At 45.4% G+C, this 22,355-nt stretch overlaps 1 protein-coding gene across 7 annotated transcripts in view; it reads right to left on the bottom strand.

The window, feature by feature from the left end:
- Positions 1-22,355, bottom strand: part of ADD2 (adducin 2) — a 93,481-nt gene that overhangs the window by 40,924 nt on the left and 30,202 nt on the right. Inside the window, exon 1 of one of the 7 annotated variants that reach the window (XM_037527575.1) lies at positions 3,989-4,008. The exons of the other annotated variants lie outside the window; for them this stretch is intronic. The gene's annotated coding sequence lies outside the window, so the exon portion shown is untranslated. Of the gene's footprint in view, positions 1-3,988; positions 4,009-22,355 lie in introns of those variants that run through there. 7 annotated transcript variants of the gene reach the window in all.

Below are 22,355 nucleotides of genomic sequence, written 5' to 3' on the forward strand. Positions count from 1 at the left end.
GCCACAGGGCCTGGTGTCAGGTAGAGGCTAAATGAACGTTAGTTGAAGTGAAACTTGATTAACAGTTAATTGAGACAAATTAGACCAGTTCAGCAAAGCAGCACTGTCCAGACCCTGAGTGACCCCAGAGCTGAGTGAGGCCACAGGGGAGCTCATGGTATAGTGTGGGAGAGAGCCCTAAGCAGCCCATTGCAGGGTAAGGTGCTTAGCATTCATGGAGGCAGCATGGCAGGTGCCCTAGTGCCTAAATCACCTCCCCTAAAAACAGAAATGTTCTTTTGTTATATAATCCAAATGACTGGGTCCCCTCCGGCAGCCATTCTTCTTGCCTATTTTGGAGCAGAATTCCAACAATTAATTACAACTCTCACACTAACAAATTCAGTTCCACAATGTTACATTGATTATGGGGAGACAGAGAAGATAATATACATCTCCCACCAGCACTACAAATCCTTGACTCTCCAAAGATCAGCCCTGTCCCTCACCTGCCTCATCTCTCCCCTCCAGCAGCCCCTCCTCTGCTCTTTCTTCACTCTTTGAGGGGGGCGGGAGGGTGAGCCCTGGAGGAGCTCTCTCAGCATCTGCAGTCTGCATCCTCGCACCCTTGACACTTGCTCAGTCAATTCTCTGCTTCAGAGTCACCCACTGGGTCTGTAAATCACTAAAGATGTTCTCTGTCATGGCTGTCTTCCTCCCTGTCCCACTGAAGACCAGGTACATGTAAATCATTGGAGTATGAAATCACATTTCTATGGATTGTTCCCTGTAGCTCTAAGGGGAACAGAAGGTCTAGAAGAGGAGTAACAGATGCCCAAGTTGTCTGACTTTTTATTAAAATCTGTTTAAGCTCCATGCGCAGAGGAGAGGCGGGTGCCTGTCTCCTGCCTCTTCAGTGGGCGGTCTCCAGACAGGAACAGACAGTCTGTGGCACCTGGCACCCTAAGCCCAAAGTGGAAAACTGCAAGTTGTCATCTCCCAGCTGCTCTCACCACTGCCACAGGCACGGTAGCCTCCTCCTGCTGCTGGCCTCTGAAAGCCCCGGCCCCCAGACCCCTGGCCAATGCTTGGCAAGGACAGCATATCTGCTTCAAGTCTTAGACTCGAAGTCAGAGCTGAAACTCACCCGATCCCTGAAAGAAACTTCCAAAAGCGAGGGAGAAGGCAGTCTGGCCTTGCTGCTGTTACCTTGCAGAGTAAATGGAACAGCCTGAATAAAGGGGCTGGACCACACCCTGCCTGGCCTGCTCAGATAAAGAGCCAGCCCAGGCCTCTGGGCGGGGGGGATTATGGGTAAAACTTATCATCATCTTCTTCACATCCTTCGGAATTTTCCAACGTTCTACATTAGGTATTAACTGCTGTGACCATTTAGGACAAAAAAAAAATAGTTTAAAAAAACAAAGGGAGAAGGAGGTAGGAGAGAGATAATAAAGTTTCCTGGGCCTCCCCAGTGGCGCAGCGGTTGAGTGCTGGGTTGCGAAGCTGCCCGCACCTCTGCAGCGCCGGTTGAATCCCCGGCTGCTCCCAGGCCACAGGAGGAGGGTCCCACATGGCGCACAGACCTCTCCTGCCCCCCGCTGCTCCCCTCAGCAGTGTACTTCGGTCCTTCTGCCTGCTCTGCTCCCCACTCTGGCTCTGGTGAATTCTCTCACCCTCCCGCGCTTCTGACTGTACCCAGTGCTTGTATAAATAAATAAATAAATAAATAAATAAATCTTAAATAAATAAATAATAAAGTTACCTCCATCCATCTCTGGAAATCCCTTTGGCTGGAAGAATCCTTTAACCCCCTAACTGCTGCAGGCCTAAGAAGTGCTCATTTCTGAGTCTCCCAGATACATAACTTCCTAGTGAAGCCCAGTGAAGTAGGCAAATTTTCCATTCTTCTATTACCCAAGACTTACACTACTGGGAATGAATGGACCAAGATTCTTTCTCACCACTTAGAATCAATTCCATTCCCTCTCGCTGAAGAACAGTTTTTTGTTAAGTATCTATTAGTGCCCAAGAATGAGCAAAAACTGGAATTGGGCATGAGAGGGAAGATGCCCCCAGAGATAAGATTTGGTCCCTGGTTGTTAAAAGCCCATTAACCATGTTGACGTAAAAATATGAATATAAATCAAACTAAAGAGATACGCTGATGGGGCATTTACTCAACAATGATTTCAGTAGAACACAGCAATCTGAAAATGAATGTCAGAGGTATTCTAAAGTGAATATGGTCAATGCTTGCTGGAATAAGTGGAACAGAGTAGAAACCTTGGGTCCACATTTATAAGAAACAAGGTCCTGCATTAGACCTTCAAGGAAGATATTCTTCAGTCACAACAATCATAACAACTTAGGCTGTTAAACCCAAATAGGTGTTTGTGCTGGGCTGGGCCCTTCTCATCAGCTCTGCAGTGAAGGGTCCCTCATCCTGGCTGTTTCAGTTGAGGACATTGAGGCTCCAAGAAACTGAGTGACTTGATCAGGGCCACAGACCTACTACAGGCCAGAACCTAGGTTTTATCCCATCTGGTTCCAGAACTTGTTGCCTCTTTTCACTTCACTATACTTTCCTCCCCTCATTTAAATGAAGGTGTGGAGGTGCGAGGGGCCTGGTAGGAAGGTAGAGAATGGAAATTAGCATGTGGCTGACACCCAAGGCCAGGCTCCATATTCCTGGAAGAAGCCCCAAGATTTCAGCCAGCATCTCAAAGGATAATTCTAGATCCTGCTTCTGGCATGGGGACACCCAGGAATGTAATTCCTACTCAGTAGACATTCATGAGTCGCTCGGGTCCAATATCCTCTGTCATAAATCACAAAACCATATGGACTTCATGCCGTCAATGAAGGGGAATGAAGGGGCATTTAGGAAGGCCTGGTGATGCAGAGACAATGCTGAACTAGCACGCTGGCTGGGCTCACTTTTTAAAGGCTCAGTTCCTTTCGTGAAAGGTCAGCCAAACTTGCATACTCAGTGGATAAAAGCTCCTCAAAAGCCTGTCTAAATGGACTGACATATTCTCTGATTCACTGCTCCACACCTCAGGCTGTCTTAGAACCAGTCACAGAGACTTTTAAGCAGTCATCTCAGCTACCTTTTGCCCTCAGGCAAAAGTGTACCTAAAGCTATTGAAGCTGTATTTTGAAAAGTTTAACCTTGGTCAAGTTCAAACAGAGAACAGTTGATTTTGCTTTTTGGCTTAATCTGAAAGCATCTGTCCTCCAACAGAAAGTGAAGTGTAACACATGGAAGACAATCCTTGTTCCCATCCTCACTCCTGCCGACATCCTGGAAACAGTCACTGGGTGATGTGTCCTTCTCTTGTCTAGTAAAATACATCATATCCAGGGCCACAAGACATGGAAATAGATCTTTTACACATTGAAGTCAAAGTTGTTTTGATGGCTTTGTTTAGATGGTGTTTCCTTTTTTTCACTAAATAGGAATAAAAGAAATTTTAAGAATACTTTGCATCTAGGTCTGGAGGGGGAGCTGATAGTTTTCTGCCAGTCTCTAGACAAAGAAACCTATAGATTCACAAGTCCAACGAGACTTGGGACTTGCTGGTTTGGCAAAGGGGGAGGAGAGTTAGTAGGTCCAGGAAGAGGGGTGGTGGGTACCGGAGGGAATATGCCTAAGGGTGAGAAGGTCCAAAGACTCACATGGGGACCTCTGCTGGCCTCTAGAACACCCATGTGGAGACATCCCAAAAGCCTGAGAAGAGAGGCTTGCATTGTCACAGGGGGTTGGGAACAAGGTGACAAAAATGGGAGGCATGTTGTTTGACTTTCCACTTCCTTCCATACATTATCTTGTGGGGTTTGGATTTTATCATGAGGATGTTTAAGGGAAACTATTTCAGAAACTATCCAGAAACAATGCTGAGTGCTCACCAAACCCACTTCCTCTTCTTCCTGGGCACCCACATTTCCTAGTCCCTCTTCCATCTGGATAGGGCTGAGGGACAGAAGCAGAAGTGATGTGCATCACCTGTGCACATGCGCTGCACACTGGAGCAGTTACAAGCAGAGGTGCCTCTCTGCTCACACTCTGTCTCCTCCATTGTCTCCCGCCGGACACAGAGATGCAATCAATGGAAACACGAGACCATTGGGCACGATGTGGCCACCAACCGGAAGGAGCCCTGAAGCCAGCCCACAGAGCCACTGACCGGAGGTTCCGAGGTTGTTGTTACAGAAGGTAGCCTGCCCTGAAAAACACATTCACATCTTCCTTAGCTCAAGATAGTCTCTACTCACTCTGTAGGAACTGCTTCTGTCCCAGTTATCTAGTGTCTTCTTCAGGATCACCAGTTTTCCCCATATTGAATCTCTATTCTCTAAATGTTTCATTCTTCCTCGGTTTTGTCGTTAACATTTTCCTCCCATTCTGACAATTTGACATTGTTATTTCTAACTTCACAAATTCTAATTCAGCAAAGTCAATATGGATTATGGATTTTAATTAGATTGTAATTCTAACACTGAACATTTTATCTTTTACATACTTTTCTTACATTGCTCCCTTTTCACATCAGTTCTTTTCATCATAGACTATTCTCTCCAATCACTGCCCTCACCTGTTTCTTAGAAGTCCTGCCTTTTTGAACTATATAAAGGATATCAAATAGTTTTCTCGGGTTTTTCTTCTCATTCCTATAGCGGATTATTATAAAGGGCATTTCTTTGGTTTGTTTTTTTTTTTTTTTTTTTTAAGATTTATTTATTTATTTATTTATACAAGCACTGGGTAGTCAGAAGCACGGGAGGGTGAGAGAATTCACCAGAGCCAGAGTGGAAAGCAGAACAGGCAGACCGAGGAAACACACTGCTGAGGGGAGCAGCGGGTGGCAGGAGAGGTCTGTGCACCATGTGGGACCCTCGCTGGTAGCCGGGGATTGAACCGGCTCTGCAGAGGCTGCGGGCAGCTTTGCAGCCCAGCGCTCAACCGCTGCGCCACCAGGGGAGGCCCTAAAAGGTGTTTCTTTGGATTCTTTCAGATCAATTATTTTCTCTTGAAGTTTCTTCTCAAGATACTTCTAATTGTTTTTTTTTTTTTTTCCTTATTCAAGTCCCTGAAGAGATAACCTATAGGGAAAATAACTTCTAGTAAAAGGTGGTCAGGAAACCACATTTTCTGGAAATCAGGTGTGATGCATACATAACTAATAGTGATTTTTTATGCCTCTAGGCAATTTCTGCATTAACCTGACCATAGGAATTACCTTAATAATCAGTCCATTTTGATCAGATATATTGAAGGACAATTATCCAGGGAACCAGCCCAATCCCACATCCACATTATAAATCTGGTACCAGATTCATTTTATAGAAAACATAACAAAGTTCAATCAAACTCATTTTTTAGGTGGGGGGGCGGTGATTGGAATCCAAGACCTTCGTGTGTCTAGCTGTATGACCTTGGGCAAGTTACTAAATTTCCCTAAACCTTAGTTTCTTACACTGTACAATCGAAAGAGGAACAGAACCTCTCAGAGCACTCAGAGGACTACATGCAATAATGCATGGAATCACTGGTTTGCACAGAGCCTGATTAATAATAAGGGTTCGGGCCTCCCCTGGTGGTGCAGTGGTTGAGCACTGGGCTGTGAAGCTGCCCACAGCCTCTGTAGCACCGGTTCGATCCCCGGCCGCTGGCAAGGGTCCCACATGGTGCGCAGACCTCTCCTGCCGCACCCGCTGCTCCCCTCAGCAGTGTACTTCGTCAGTCTGCCTGTTCTGCTTCCTCTCTGGCTCTGGTGAATTCTCTCACTCCTGCACTTCTGACTGTACCCAGTGCTTGTGTAAATAAATAAATTAATTTTAAAAAATAATAATAATAAGGGTTCAATGGATGTTAGGTGATAGTATTAAACCATTCTTCATGTGGTCTATTGACATTATAACAACTGAAGTTTTAAAATCACAGTCTGGATTCCATCTCACCAGCAAGCATACATCTGGGCTGGCTGCCCTATCATAGGTTCTCAAGGGAATGCCAATGAATTTGTGAAACTGAGCTTAATAAATAGGCAGGTTTGTCTGCTGCTGAATTTTTGTACTAAAGATACAGGATACACTTTCAGTTTTAAATGGGGAGTTCCATTTTTCCATCCAGACAGGTACCTAAAACAGTACCAGTGCTGGTTACACAGCTACTTGCTTCACTGATGAGACTGCCTGGATTGGGTTGCAGGTTTTTCCAGCTAGTTCCCTGATCCCCTCAACCTTCCCGTTTGGTATAGGCACAAAGACTGTGCCCATCCAGCTCTTTACACGCTGCTGCCTTGGGAAGGGCTTCAGTCAAGCTTGGAACTCAAGAGAAAAGGGTGAGTTTTTTAGTCTGGGAAATGTAAAGGAGGCAAAGGACTACAAACCAAGGCAGAAGTCATAAAGGGTTGAAGGAAGGTACATGCAAGGGAGATTCCACATCTTGCCACTCAAAACAAAGGTTTTTAAAGCAAATTAAATGAGGTTTTACAGATGAGTGGATGAATAAGAAGTGGTATACAATGGAATACTCAGCGATCAAAAAAGATAAGTTCATGTCATTTGTGGCAACATGGATGGAGTTGTAAGGATTATGTTAAGCAAAATAAGGCAGAAGGAGAAAAATAAATACTGCATAGAGTCACTTATATGTGGAATATAGAGAAACCAAAGAAAGGGTCAGACAAAGACAAATGTTAAACCAACCCTTAAAAGCTGAACATAGATCTGAGGGAGGGGAGAGGAGGAGAGAGGGGGTAGGGCCAATGGACCATGGTGAAGAACTGTGGGTGCTTTGGTGGTAGGAGAGCTATGATGACCACACCCAAGGGGAGAATCCTATACTGTCAAAATATAAATATGGATGTAAAACAATGGTACTTCATTTAAATAAATAAATATGGTTTCACCTACTGGTTAGTGAACAAATGGAATGCGTTAGCCCAAGGCATGATAACAGACCACAAGTGCCTAGTGATGAAGCCTCACGAAATATGCATAAAGACCTTTGATTATGAGCACCCACAATGCATTTAGTCATGACAAGCTATCTCATTCAGACAGGTACAGGACTAAATGAAAAAGATTTGGGGTGGAATCTATCTACTTCTCTATATCAATACCGATACCCATACCTATATAGAGCTTTTAAGTGCCTGCTATGTCCAAGCACCATGTTCGACACTGCCCTGCATGAGCTCCCATCCCAGAGCCCACCCTGTGCTGCAGGGCCAGGGCTGAGCAGCCGTAGGACTTTGGGCAAGTCCCTCCATCTCTGCGTGTCTCATTTCTAAATGGCAGCTATAGCAGCACCTCTCTTATGAAAAGGGTCCCCGACCTCTATTTCTGGGTGGCCTCATCATGAGGGATTCAGAACACGGCTTGGCTGCCAGTTTCATAATGAAGTCGAGCCCCTGTCCAGGGCACCTAAGCCTCTGCTCCCACCACAATCCCCTGCCAACACAACCATGCATGTGGGCCTTCCAGAGCTCGAGGCTGACTGGGCTGTTTCCCTGCAAACACCATTAGGTGGCCTGGTAGCATCTCCCTTGGGGGTTCTACGTTCCAGTCCTCAGCTCTCAAATTTTGCTTTTAGATCTTGACTTAGACACCATCTTGGGGTTGAGGGTTCAGCTCTATGCCCTCTAGTGATGCAAGCATCCATCTTATGTGGGTCAGTAGAGTCCCTTGCCAGTCCCTGACCTGAGCTATGTCCCTGGCAATGCAGGTTCTCCTTTGATACAGAAGGGAGGCACTTGCTAGCTGTTAGCCACCCATTGGTGAGTGTATTCCCCATCCTCAGGCACCACAAGTGTGTGGTGGGGGTGATTCCCCCAACCTCCATGCACTGTTGGGTGGGAGCAGGACTGCTGCCCATGCTGTGTCTTGGGATTTCTTTATGCCCAGCTTCCCTGGAAATTACCATCTCTCTCCTCCACCTTTTGAACCCTCATAATTTCAGAAGCATTATTCCATATAATGAAGTATGCAGAATGTCTGCTGTGTAGCCCAGGCTCACTTCTATTAGCTTAGGTAAGTTACTGAAGCATGTCATACCTCCGTTTCCTCATCTGTAAAGTGGGGATGGTAACTATGGTAGCAACCCTAAGAGGTAGTTGCAATGAAATGGATTCATCCACGTAAAACATGTAGAACAATGGCTGTCATCCAATACCAACACCAGTACCAACAATGCCAGTAGTATTTGGCAGTTGTCAGCACTATGGACAAGTCAGAGCACCAAGGTGGACCAGCTAAGGAGAGTGACTGCTGGGAAATATGCTGCCTGGGAACATTCCAAGGGGGACTACAGTGGGTTGAGCAGTGGCCCCTCCAAAACTATGCCCATGTACTAACTTCCAGGACCTGAGAATGTGACCGAATTTGGAAAGTGGATCTTTAATAGATGGCCAAGTGAAGGCAGATGCAGATACTGGAGTGAAGCCAAGGATCACAGCAGCCACCAGAAGCTGAAGGAATCAAGGGAGGATTCTCGCCTTTGGTGGCACCACAGACCTACAGACCCCTGATGTCACATGTCTGTCCTCCAGAACTGTCACAGGAATTGCCAGCCTCAATGTGCAAACAAATTGTCTAACGAGCTTGCTAACCTGAAGACTCTGATTCAGCAGGTCTCGGGTGAGGCCTGAGATTCTGCATTTCTCAAAAGCTCCCAGGAGGTACCAATGCCATTCCTTCCCAGACCACACTTTGAATAGTTTAGAAGCACATTGTCATCACCAGCACCATGATGACAAGGCAGACCCCTGGAACAAAGGGACAAAAGTTGTAGAGCCAATCAGTCACCAGTCTGAGCCACTGTGACAGCAGAGAAGCCCAGCTCAGCTGCAGGATAAAGAACGGATGCAAGTCGTTGACCTTTGGTGACTCTCCCTGGGCTCAGCCAATGCTGCTGAATTGAACAGAAGTTCACTGGGGCAGAGCTAATGGGTTCTGACTGCTCCAGTTCACCACTCTCTAGCAGGGTCAACAAGAAGTGAGTGGTCTCACACTTTTGGTTAAGAAAAAAACTATATATAGATCTTATATCTGTGTGTGTATATATACAATATATCACCTATATAATATGCACAATATCTTTATACATATAATTTATATATACAACCTATTACATATATTTGGTTTGATTGACAAGAGAGGAGAAGCCACTGGCATGTGTGCCCCAGGATGAGGGTGGGAGAGCAGTAGCTTTATCCACTAACTGAGTCTAGGCTTTTAAAACAAAAACAAAACATCTGGTCCACCAAGTCAAATGCGGGAATGGACAGAAGAAGATGCAGGCATCTGTTGGCCTAAATTCTCACTACATTAATTTCCCCACTCATCTCTTTTCCCAGCAACCCCTCTGTCAACAATCTGCACACATGATTATATCTCTAACATGCTTGTCTGTAGCCAAGAGGGCCACAGGCTTTATGTCCTGTAGCAACTCTAATGGATGAGTGGCCTTGCCTCAGGAGAGCTTGCTTGGGTCCTCTGCATTCAGGCGGGGAAAACAGGGCTGATTTCCGGCGCCCACCATGCTTGGACAGGGGCAGTGGGAGGTGCCATTTCTTTCTGGACAGCACGATAAAGTCGTCTTGGCTATCAAGCTCATCCCTAGCATGGAAGTATCATCTCCCCCTCCTCTTATACAGAAAATGTCCACTCCAACAGACAGACAGACAGATAGACAGACAGGACCACCCCTCCACCCCACGAGACAGTCCCAGCACCATCCGCAGCCCTGCCTCTGTGTGAGTCAGATGTCTTCTCCTCCCCGGCCAAGGCCTTTCCATCCTCCAGAGCCTAATTTTCTCCCTCTGCTTGGCCCCAGGATCTCTCATTTGTCACCAAACTGGCAACTTTTCCTGCAATTACTCATCTCTGTATATGAGTCAGGACAAAAATGATTAATGTATGAATGTTCCCAGCTTTTCCTCTCCCCAAATGGCCCTTTGCGCTCTGAACCCAAGAGGACCCTGACATTCCTCACAGGCGCTTTGGGCTTCATAATGCAGAATTGACAGGGAAGGGACATGGGAAAGAACAAGACATGGGACCTCAGGGAAGTTGGTGGGTTTTGGGGCCTTGTATTGAAAGAGGAGCAGCCTCATGAAGTGGGAGGGGAGCAGGTGGCAAGGAAAGTGGGTTTATAGGAAATGACACACTCCCCACTTTGCAGCCAAAAAAAGCAAGGCCTCGAGTTACTACAAAGAGTTTCTGGTTCCTTAAGTCTGTCCTGGAGGCCACAGCTGCGCTTTGCCTGGATTGGTGGGTCGTGGGTATGTAAGCATCCAGTTTTCACCTCACCTGCTCTCCTCCCGCACGTCTTAGTGTCGTATCCCGCACCTGTCTGCAGGGTCTGGGGCAATCCCAGAGTGACAGAGTTGGGAAGGCCCCGAAAACACACCTGACCCCCTTCCTTATAAGAAAAGAGCCTGAAGTCCAGAGGAGGGGGTGTGTTAGTATCTCAGATTCCACTGTCGCTGAAACATCTGTATAAGGAGTTGGTCCTCAGCTGACATCAGAGAGCAACTACTTACACTGCTCCCCCTCTCTAGGGAGGAGGTTCCTCAGTGAGGGGTTATCAAGTCTATTCAGTTGGAGAGACACTGATTGAAGCAATCTACAAAAAAGATGCTGGGTATGAAAATATGGTAAGCATTCTAGAAAAACCTGCTATGGACTCTAGCTGATGAGATTTATTTTAGGAGGAGACGCATCCTTCTGCACAGACAGTAGCCTTACCTAGTCATAGGTAAGGCCCTTGGACCTCTTTGTGTTTGAGCTTGGCCCTCTGCCTACAGGTGTGACTCCTCTCCTGTCCCCTCTTTCTCAGCCCCTCCCTGTCTTTACCCTTCTCCTTCTCCCCCTCACCTACAAGCACCTACACTGGCAACGTGCCTCATCTTCCCCCCATAGAGACAAGTTCAGTGCAGAAAAGGTAGGAGCCCCTGGGGAATGTTTGTTTCTCATGAGGGAGTAGAGGAGTCTCATCCAAGGCCACTCTGGCTCTCTGGCCCTGGGTTTCCCATTGGAAAATCCTCAAGGGCACATTGACCATCTAGATCCCACTAATGACAGAGTTACAGGGGACTTCAAAGGCAACCTGGCCTGGGCAGCTCCTGGCCTAACCCTTCCTCAGGCCTCCTAGCTGACCCTATCAGAGGACTTCCTGCTGGGTGGGGGCAGTAGGAATCACTGGCTGAATATGAAGTCACCAGCGCATTTCCCCCCTCACTCTCTGCCTCAATGGCATCGCCTCTCCCCAAGAGGCTCCAGCTCCTACCCAAGAGGCCCACCATGTTCCCTGGGCTGGGATGGGATCACCTCCTCCCCCATTGAGGTTTACCTCCACGCCCATTTCAGCTCCCTCATCACCTATGCAGATATCCTGCATTAAATGCCCTCTGCTGAGACCAAAGAAGTCCTATTTTCCTTGTTAGAGGCTGTCTGATACAGAGTCCAGCCCTCCCCTCCCTCTTCATTAAACCTTTGAGAAAACTGAGGCCAACAGGGAATGAAAGACACACGGATACTTAGTTGTCAAAGACTGGAGGAGGATTCCTGGCTTGGTCCCCAACTCTGCAGACTATGGCAGGAATTCTTTCTGTTTACTTTCAATGCAAGTGTAAGCGGGATTAACTGGTTTGAGTGTGTGACTTCTAAGGACCAACCACAGTCCTTTCACATTCTGAACACGCCCTCTGGGCAGAAGGAGCGATTTATACCTTCACTCCTGGAGAACAGGACACATCAATCACAGTAGCCCCTGCTGTGGCCATAGTCCGATCACTGCCCTTTAGTGCCTCAGTTTCCATATCTAAGGAAACAATAATGACACAAAATGACTGTTTCCAGAAGCATTTAAATGTTTTTCTCATTATATGCAGCAATATTCAACTCCTCGGATTTTAGACCAGATGGTTTCTCAAATCTGCAAAGTAGGTCTAATTTAATAGTTATTTAAATAAGCCATAGATTTTAAATACACAGTGATTCTGCTAATTAACACTTCCTAATTTCTCCAGAGTCCCACAGGCAATTGTTACCATGTAACTGGTGAAAGATAGGCTCAAGAAGATTCCTATTTTGTTCCCAAATTGCAGCCCTGGGCCTGTGTATGGGAAGCGCCTTGTCTCTCCCACCCCACTTGAGTGGATTGGTAGGAGAAGAGCAGTGTGGCTGTCCTGGGGTTCGGTGAGGGGGACATGTGAACACAGCACCACCTCAGGCCCTCAAACACTCATGTTTGGCAAAAGGCCCCATGGATCAAGGGTAGACACAGAAACACCCACATTAGTTAAGTGGTGACCAAAGCAGAAGATGTGGACACACATGGATATATGCACACACAGCACTGGTTAGAAAAAGCTGATCAATAGGGCAAAATGGGGCCTCCCTGGTGGCGCAGGGGTTAAAGACAGTGTTATTAAGCTACTGCCAACCACCGCAGTACCAGTTTGGTCTGGCCAGCCAGGGAGATTTCCACATGGCATGGCCAGACTTTTCCTGCCTTGCCCACTGCTCCCCTCAGTAGTGAATTTCTGTAGATCTGCCTGTTCTGCTCCCCACTCTCTCTGGTGAATCCTCTCATCCCCCACACCTCTGGTTTATATCTCAGTTCTTGTATGCATAAATAAATAAATCTTTAAAAAAAATAGGGCAAGGACCCCAGTCTGTATGAGCCTGAAAGAAAGGTAAATTAAGCCACAGGTGCAGAGTGGGGGCCTGGGGTGCTCTCCCCTCAAAGTTCTCCAGGCTACTTAAAGGTCCTCCCCTCATTCCTTTTTTTGCCTTAAGTAGGACCCTTTAAAGGTTTATTGGGCTAATATGTCACCTTCCTTTAAAAGCCAGTACCTGTGGGAGGCTTGGTTGGGTATTTGTTCATCTCTTCTACGTCTGAGCTAATGAGACAGTTCTCCTCCTGGAGGTTTGCAGACATCAGGCCATTAGGTCAGGGAATGCAATGAGAACATGGGATACTTGGGGAGATGCACTGGGAGTATGGAGGCTGCCTTACAGTATTATAACCGGTGACTCTGGACACCTGGGGAGTCAAGAAAAAGGTGTACTTTGAGGGGGATGGGGCACCAAGTACCTGCTTACCCAGGGTTCTGCTTGGGACGAGTGCCCTGGACAGGCTCCCACCCTCCACACCCACGCCAGCCTCAAATGCATCTTCTTTAGCAGGAAAGGAGGAGATAAGAGCAAAAGGCTGACAGTGAGGCAGGGAACAGAAATAACAGGAAAGGCTGAATGTGATGGGGGGAAAGCTCATTGGGTGGAAACTTCTCTGTCAAAATTCTAAAAATAACAAAGAATTAGAATAGGCTTTCACTTGTCACTAGACTAGAAATTCTGAGAGAAAAGGGTCTTGTCTGATTTTGCTCCTCACTGCCCCCTGCATCTAGAACAGGGCCTGAAAGATCAGAGGTGCCCGAGAAGAATTGGTCAGATGAAGGAGATGGTACAGACCAATGTGGAATGAGGAGCCACCTCCAGTCCCACTATGTGTACTGTTAGAGTTACAAATGGGCCTCTGGGGAAAAGAAAATCCCTCTGCAGACCACTACAGAGATGCATGTTGAGCTCAGCTGGCTTCCTGGCACTCCCCCTGAGTCAGCGCCTTCATTAGGCAGCATCTACTAAATGATCAGCTCACATGTCACATGAGGCAGCCTAGACCGGGTCCTTGCTGACACCCAGGACAGGAGGCAGATGCTGCACCAGTCAACCTTTAGCTCCCCTTACCAGGCCTTTCCATTGTTCATCAGGCAGCAAATTCTGCACAAAAAGATGCCCGAGGGAAATTCTTTGGAACAATTTTCACCCTTCATTCTTGGACACCACAGACAAAATGAAACTGCTGAGATTCTTTTGGACCCATGCCCCAGGGTGATATTTATTAAAGTCATATTTTCAACCTCCCCTCCATTTTCATTGGTTTGGGAGGATGAGGTGGCACAGGCAGCAGACAAAAGCCTAGCCATGATCCTATAGGAAAGCAGAACAAAGTTAGCGACTTATAATCAAAATAGGAAATAGAGCAAAGATATTTAGTATGAGGATCTTTACAGTTTGCCAAAACATGTTGTCAATCAAAAAAACAAACAAACAAACAAACAAACAGCACTGGATTTAGTCACTAACACTTTTACCTAAACCTGTCTACAAAAATCCTGACCCACACAAGCACTGTGTTCAATGCAAGGCTCACAGTAAGTCCCTAGATAATTTCTGACCAATTGAGAAGCATTTGAATGCAACGTGCATCTGGACCAATTGAGCACATACATGCATGCACAGAAAGCTTCCCCACTTCTTGAACTGCACACCGTGCAAGAAACAGAGCACCAAGGGGCGTCCTGGGTACTGTGCTCTGGGAAAGAGCTCTGGACAGACTCAAGAGACAGGAAGTCCGGTCCTGGGTCTCCAACAAGATGACTCCAGGAGCCCCTGGACCTCTGTTTCTCCACCTATAAACTAAAGATCAGGACAAGTTAGCCTCCGAAGTTCCTTCCAGCTCAGAGGTACTCTTTTATCGAGAATCTGGGATCCCTAATCAACCTGTGTCTGTGCTCGGTGGTCGACGTGGGGGAAAGACTGAGGTGGGAAATGCCAGAGCTGGTCCCTCTCAGGGAACCATCCTCACAGTCCTTACCGGTGCGAGAGGTGGGTGGAGAGAAGACCCTGTGCTGTATGGGGGGGGGGGGGGAGGTGAGGGGGGAGCAGGCTGTAGACGAAGAACTCAGCTTCCTCTAAGCCGAACCCACCATTCACTTGGGGAGTCAGTATCTTTCCTTTGGAGAGATGAAGGAAACAAAAGAACTTACGGAGGACTTCAGAACACCACAGCTCTGTCCTGGTTACTGGGGGAGGGGGACACGCGGGAGCTAAATTTGAGCCCCAATGCTGTGAACTTCATAAAAGAAAGTCATTAAAATGCCTGATGGAAAAGGTACCAGGTTCTGGCCTCCATCTGTCTGCTCATACATCTGTGTGAATTTGCCTTCCTTGCTAATTAATTCCCAGCTCATCACAGTCACTCTTGGCACATAAGTCCTGCTCAGTTTCCCACCCATATTATCAACATTCCCTGCACTGACATAGACACACAAAAATAAGACAGGTTTGAACAAATTAGCTGCTTTTATAAGCTCAGGGTCCAAGGGCCATCTTTATTAGATCTGCCATAGGCTACGATTTTGCAGAATCTTTTCTGAGTTTTTCTGGCAGCAGATGTTGCTTCTTTCTGAAGACATAAAATCACTGCTGGCAGGTCTTCTCCCCTGCGATTTGTAGGCAGCTTTTGAAGGAGGTTTTAATAATGCATAGAGGGAAAGGCGGTGCATGAATTAAATACCACAGTGTGCTGCCTTGAAATTGGGCCTGGTGGGCAAAGAAAATGGACCAGCTTTTAGCCTGTCTTCTGGTTTGCATCAAGAATAAGGGTTTGGATCCTAAAGCCTTTGCTGAGGATGCCATCTGATAAGTGCAGTTTTGAGCCAACATCCACTTGTCAAGTGCTGACTTTCATTTCCTCCTAGAAGCCAGGCCACATAAATCATTGCTAGCTGAGAAAGGAAGAAATGCTTTTGATTTAGAACAATATGAATGAATGCATATTTGATTGACATCTTAAAATGTGTTATCAGAAAGGTGTTGCCTGCCTGGTAAAATACCTCAAGGATCAGAGACAAGGCAGTGAAAAAGAAGCAAAGATTCCATATGGCAGCTTACATAAGTCATGCCAACGCTCCGCATGGGAAGTTTTTAATATTGTTAATAATACAATCAGAGTTGGAGAGTTTTCAGAAATGAGTTGCCGCACTAATAAAGAAAGGACTGCCGCTCTTGCCCCCAAATCCCAGTGCTTTCCACAGACGCACAAAGCCCACTCCCAGATGCAGACAAGCAGACTTCATCTCTGTTGTCAAGGAAACCAGTCTGTTCTTAGCTCTAGATTTAGAGAGCCTGGGCCTGGCCTCAGCTGTGCCTTCTGCCCACTTATCCTGCTGGGGCCTGCCTACTGGGACATTACAGAGACTTTCACTTTCACAAAGTCCTAGCACTGGCCACTGAGTGGTTCTGCTCCCATTGAGTAGACAGAAAACTTAAAACATCTCCTTGACTCTGTTGACTTACAGTTTTTAAAGTATTTTTGCAAAATGCCCTTCCAGGTTTCACAGTATAAATGTGACTGTCCTCTGAAGTCTTGTACCATATTCAGCTGAAATTTCTGCACCAAATAATACATGATACACATCTTAGTGCTAAGTACCATGTTATTTAGCTTACTCTATACCATAGAACTTGTTATATACCTTGCAAGAAGCTGCCTAATTCAGAAAAATCTTATTGAGTTCCTTATTTTGAACATGAAGAGAAAGTATTTCTTCCCATTTCTGATTTTAAAAGGGAGCTGAATGATTACTTAAATAATACCAATTTGGAGGTAGGGAGAACCATTAGTCACCCAGATGCTCATAAAAGTTCAGAAGAGAGGGGAACATCCCTGTTACAAAAAGGATACTTCAGCCTTGATACTGGCTTGAAACATTTAATTCATTTAAGTTCCCTTGTTCTGATTCTGTCTCCCTAAGAACTCTGATTGTGATTCAGGTCCTTACATCTAGGTGAGGCCAGAGGAGAGCAGGTCCTGCTGACATACCACAGATTGCCTGTGATCTTTGCTATCCCCATTCTATAGCAAAGGAAACTGAGGCCCAGAGAGCTTGAGTAACTTGCTCAGGAACACACAGCTAATAAGTGGAAGAGCTGAACACTGGACCTGGAGTCATCTATTGCAATGTGGCATAAGCCCTCCAGTTATTCCCACGGCTGGTTTATTTGAAGAATGATAGTAGATACTACTTGGGAGTCTTCATTCTAAATGAAACAAAATTCCAGTAAAGCACAACTAGAAATTTTTAGATGATTAGAAATATGATAAAATTCCAATTTAAGATGGTGTCTTACTACAGATCCATAACTCACTTGCCCTTGGCTTTTCACACACACAAAAAAAAAGATGCAATTCACATACAGATTCAGGTCATACCTCATAAGAACTCTGGAAATGAAGAATGACAATTAGATCAGGGTCAGAACAATGGCTGAACATTTACTGGTCACAAGACCCATGTGGTTGAAAAGAAAGGCACAGTAGTGACTGATACGGGCTTTGTCTTTGTCAGCTGGAGAGAGAAAGTGCATCAGATAGAAGGGGAGACCATATTCCTCCCCCACAGCCTGTTTCCTGGCTCAGGGTCTGCACCCTCCAGAAGATTTAACCACCCTCCCACCATGGTGTGGAAACTGCTCCATTTCACACACGTATGACCTCTGTGGGCATCTCTCAGGCTACATCTGCCTTGGGATTGCGGTGTTAGCCTTGCACCATAGCCAGCAATGGGTATGGATTCCAAAGCAATGTTGCACCCAGAGAACTGAAGACTCACCGAAGTTCCTATGGCAGACTGGGTGTGGCAGTCAAACAAAATGCACCTCCAGGGTACTTATAAAAAGACAAATGTGAAAAAGTCATGCAATACGATTTAAAATAATTAGCTGGAAAAATGCATGTGAAGAAATACATAAAAATAGGCCATAGGTTTCAGTATTATATCAAAGACAGTACAATACAAGGTGAAAACCTCTAAGTGGTGCAAAGATTGTTTTTATATTTGAAAAGAGAATTCCAACAATGAAAATAAAATATTGAACTATTATGTATCAAATAACAGTATTGGACTGTATACATAAAGCAAAAACTATGGAGAATTGGTGGGAAAAATAACAGGATCCCAACAATAATGGATGACATCAATGTGCTTCCCAGCCCATGACAAATTAAAGAGGTCGATAGGGGAATGAGGAGGACATAAGGAATCTGAATAGTTGATTAATGAGATGTAAAGTTATCACTCACTGTTAACATTCTCACAATACAAACTCAGAAACCCAATAGATTTGGGGGGCAAGATGTATATTGAACATTTACATTGTGGAAAGTAGATTCACTACAAGCATTGAGAGTAGGGTAAATGCTGGTTAAAGCACTTGACCAAAATTTCTTCATTTTAGGGGAAGCATCGTTTATCCTGAGAGAGATGGGAATTCTGTTTTGTTTTGTCTGAGAAATTTTTGGGGCTCCTTAAAATATGAAAAATAAGTTCCTGCCTCTTTTCTTGTGAACTATTAAAAATATATACATAATGGGCCTCCCCGGTGGCGCAGCGGTTGAGCGCTGGGTTGCGAAGCTGCCCGCGGCCTCTGCGGCGCCGGTTCGATCCCCGGCTGCTCCCTGGCCACCGGAGGAGGGTCCCACATGGCGCGCAGACCTCTCCTGCCGCCCGCTGCTCCCCTCAGCAGTGTACTTCGGTTCCTCTGCCTGCTCTGCTCCCCGCTCTGGCTCTGGTGAATTCTCTCACCCTCCCGTGCTTCTGACTGTACCCAGTGCTTGTATAAACAAACAAACAAAAAAAAAATATATATATATATACATACTGGTCTCTGCCCCTACTTCCTGACACAGAGCTCCTAAAATCCTTGTCATCTCCTGTGTGGTGGAAGTGATGAGTGTCTTACACAGTTTTTAAATCTCTGGGAATTTTCTGGATTATAAGAAACTTTTTTTTATTCTAAATAAATGAATTATGGTGAACTCCTGGGTGGGGCTTGGTCACCAGAAAGACCAAGCTGTGATTAAAAGCTTGCAATTTTCATCCCCACCCTCAAGCCTCCCCCGGGAGAGGAGGCAGCTAGAGATGGGGCTAATGATTGATTGTGCCTATGTGATGAAACCGCCATAAAAATGCCAAAGTCTAGTGTTTAGGGAGCTTCCAAGCCAGTGAATACAATCAGTCTTGTGACACAGGGGGCAGCAGTTCTGACTCCAAGTTGATAAATGCATCACAAGCCAGGCCAGTGGTGTTACCAACTCCACAGGGATGGAGCTCTTGTGCTCAAGACACTTCCGCACCTCATCCTATGTACCTCTTCATCGGGTTATCCATCTGTGTCTTTCATGATACCATTTATTAGATAATAAGCTAGCAGACTTAGTGATTCCCTGGGGTCTCTGAGCTGTTCTAGCAAACAATTCAACCCGAGAAAGGGGTTGTGGGAACCCCTGGTTTAGAGGCAGTCAGTCAAAACTATGCAGAGGCCCAGACATGTAACTGGTATCTGAAGTGGACGCAGTCCTGTGGGACTGAGAATCTGACCCTAGCGCCAGGTCAATGTCAGAATTGAATTGAATGTGACCCTCAGCTGGTATTGGGGAATTGGTTGGGGAAAAACCCAGCCAATTTTGTGTCAGAAGAAAACAAGTGTTTTTCTTTCACTTGTCAATTCTCAATGGCCTTGATGTGGAAGATGGAGAAACAAAGCAATAAATTTCCCTACTGAGGAAGTAACCAAAAAATTAGAAGTGGTGCACCAATAGAAATCATGGAAAGATGAGGGTGGGGGGAGGGCAAGGAAAGGCAGGGGCTCCAGGACAAGAATGTGACAGAAAACAGCGGCAGATAGAAACATTGACAAGTTCCCTGGGATGGACAATGACCAAGAAATGTCGAGAGTCATGGATATCTGATGGTGAATTTAAAAGTCACTTCTCCTACACTATAAATACCTTCTGTGAGCCTAGCCTTTGATTAAGAGCCTGACATGCAGAAGAGCTTTGTGTTAGTGGTGCTTTGGGAGAATAATGGAGAAAGAATGGTGTTTAGTGAGGGCAAATGTATTAACAAAGAGGGCAGCTCCTCTGGGAGCCAAGCTCTTGAGTATGTTCCCCAGTATCTGTTTTCTCTCTGCTTTCCAGTACAGCAGAGAATGAATAATTCCCCGCCCTCTTCTAGTTCAGCATTGTCATGTATCTTTGTGTGTCAATGAAATATGAATAAGAGTTCATCTGAGAAGAACCATTTTAGGATACATCCTCCTGTTCAGCCACAGGCAATTTTAAGATGAGGACAACTCCATCAACCCAAGTCTCTGAGTAAGGAAGGCATGGGACATGTCCCCACACCCCAACTCAATGGCTGTACTGCAGGGGCAAGAAAGAAATCTCTATTGTGTCTACCTGCTGAGATCATGGAGGGCCTTGATAACTGAATCTAATCAGCCTGTTGTGACTAATAATCTGAATAAGGCCATGTTCGGAAGCAGCAATAGCGTGTAGGAAAGGGTGAGCCAAGAAGTACATGTCCCTCCACCCAGAAAGTCTCGGGGAACCTGTGAAAGGTACAGGCCTTCCTTGTGGAATAGTCACTTCGACTGCATGTTGAAAGAGAGGGTAAATTGCATGTTAAAGGCAATTTGGAGGCCTTAGAGATATTTGGATTATACAGCAATGCAACATTTACAAAAACTGATTACAAATTAGGACCCCAAGAAACCTCCAATTAACCCCAAACGTTGAGAAAGACATATTCTCTCTACCAAACATTAAAATTAGGTAATAAATTTTAACAGTAAAATCTACCACCTAAAAATCTTAAAACACTCCCTCAATGATATTTGTTCAGAAAGGAAATCTAAACTGCAACGGCACATTATTTAGAAAATGACAGAGGACACATATCCATAGATTCACCTTCAGAAATAAACATGCATCCTATAATACTTTTATTAACTAGAATGAAAATAGCTAAGCATTCAATGTCAAAAGTTTGAAAAACAGTTAATTTAAGGAAGGAAAAAGGAATTAAAATAAAAATTAGAGACAGAACTAGTTAATCCAAGAGCTGGTTAAAAATAAATCACACATTCTTAGCAACTCAATAAAGAAGTCACGTATATAAAACTGGGAGTTGGTATGAGAATAGATCAGTTATATACAGAAAACAAAAATCTATGTGGGCTGCAGGAGGCAAAGAAAGGGGTGGGAGGAGACCACCTGCAAGCAGACCAGCCCAGCTGATGGGACTGGGAGAGGTAAGAGGAGGGTGGGAGGAACATGGCATGTTATTTAATGGCAGCTTTGTATTAGAAAATGGCTGCTTGTTTGTGTTGGATGTTAGCATTTAATCTGGCAACTTCAATGGAGAGTAATATTTTCAACAAGGCCCATGCATAATTCTAAACAATGAGAACAGTCCAGTTCTGGCTTTGCAGTTCTCAGGGAGGGAAGGAGCAGACCCATTTACATGACTGGAGTGTCATCTGTCTCATGCCTGGGATCAGGATGGCAGCCTCACACAGGTGTGACTATACCAAATACTGCAAGGAAATAATTTAAAAAAACTAATAACTGGTAAAAATTCAAAACATCATGATGCCTGAGAAATAAGACAGTCTTTTGGGCAAAAGCCTTGAGCAACTTGCAAGGCAGGAAGATACTCCCCCAGGTACAAAGCTGTTTGCTCACAGTTGCTGGAGAGATGGTGAGGGCAGAGACCCCCCACCTGCCCCAAGATGTACCTTCTCTACCTCTGTGGCCAGTGATGATCGAAGCCCTACTTCTCTTGTGGCTGGCCAAGCCCTTCCTTCTACAAGAAATCTACTTAGTAAGAATGAACCCTAGAAGGAAGGAATTATGCTCAGTGAAATAAGCCAGATAAGGAAAAAAGAAAAATATCAGACAGTTTCACTTATAGCAGGAATATAGGGGAACCAAATAAGACATCAGTGTAAAAAAATAACAGTACAAAACACAACAAAGCAAAAAACAGACAATTATAAATCAGAGACATCCTGCAGGGGAGGAGGCGGGAGAGGGATCAGAGGGAGGGAGGGAGGAGCACAGGGGACTGAGGTGATGGTGCCCAGGTGCATTGGGGAAGGAAACTCTATGGGGACTACACCTGAGGGGGTGGGGGGAAGCAAATATTGCTTAAAAATGAACAATGATGTAAAAAAATAATAAAAAAATAAATGTTTGAAAGACTGTAACAATTCATGCCTTGAACATCCCTAATGTAAATAAATACATCTAATCCTACCGACACCCTGTGCTAATTCTTCTATTCCATGACTTCTTTTCCTCCTGCAGATTTGAGAACAGCCTAAAACACATCCTTGAATAGGAAAGTTCTGTTTCTGAGTTGGCAATCATTTGGCAAAGAGAGCCTGCTCCTGTCTGCTCGCGTGAAAATGTGCCACCAAGTACACTGCCAGGGACAAGAGCAGGGCCTCGAGACACCAGCAGCTCACACCCCTCTGCTCGGAGCCAGCTCTCGACACGGCCAAGCTGAGTGAGTGTGTTCTAACTAATTTTCCATATTTATACACAGTGTTTCTTCCAGGTGAAGTGAAATAAAGAATTACCCTTAAATTGATAAATGGACGACTAGTTGAAGAGAGAGGATTTTCAATGAAAATGTAAATTTAGACCAATTTGGTTGATGCCTGCTGAT

The sequence above is a fragment of the Talpa occidentalis genome, unplaced genomic scaffold (genome assembly GCF_014898055.3).
Source record: "Talpa occidentalis isolate TD23 unplaced genomic scaffold, MPIMG_talOcc4v2.1 talOcc4.5, whole genome shotgun sequence".
NCBI classification, from domain to species: domain Eukaryota; kingdom Metazoa; phylum Chordata; class Mammalia; order Eulipotyphla; family Talpidae; genus Talpa; species Talpa occidentalis.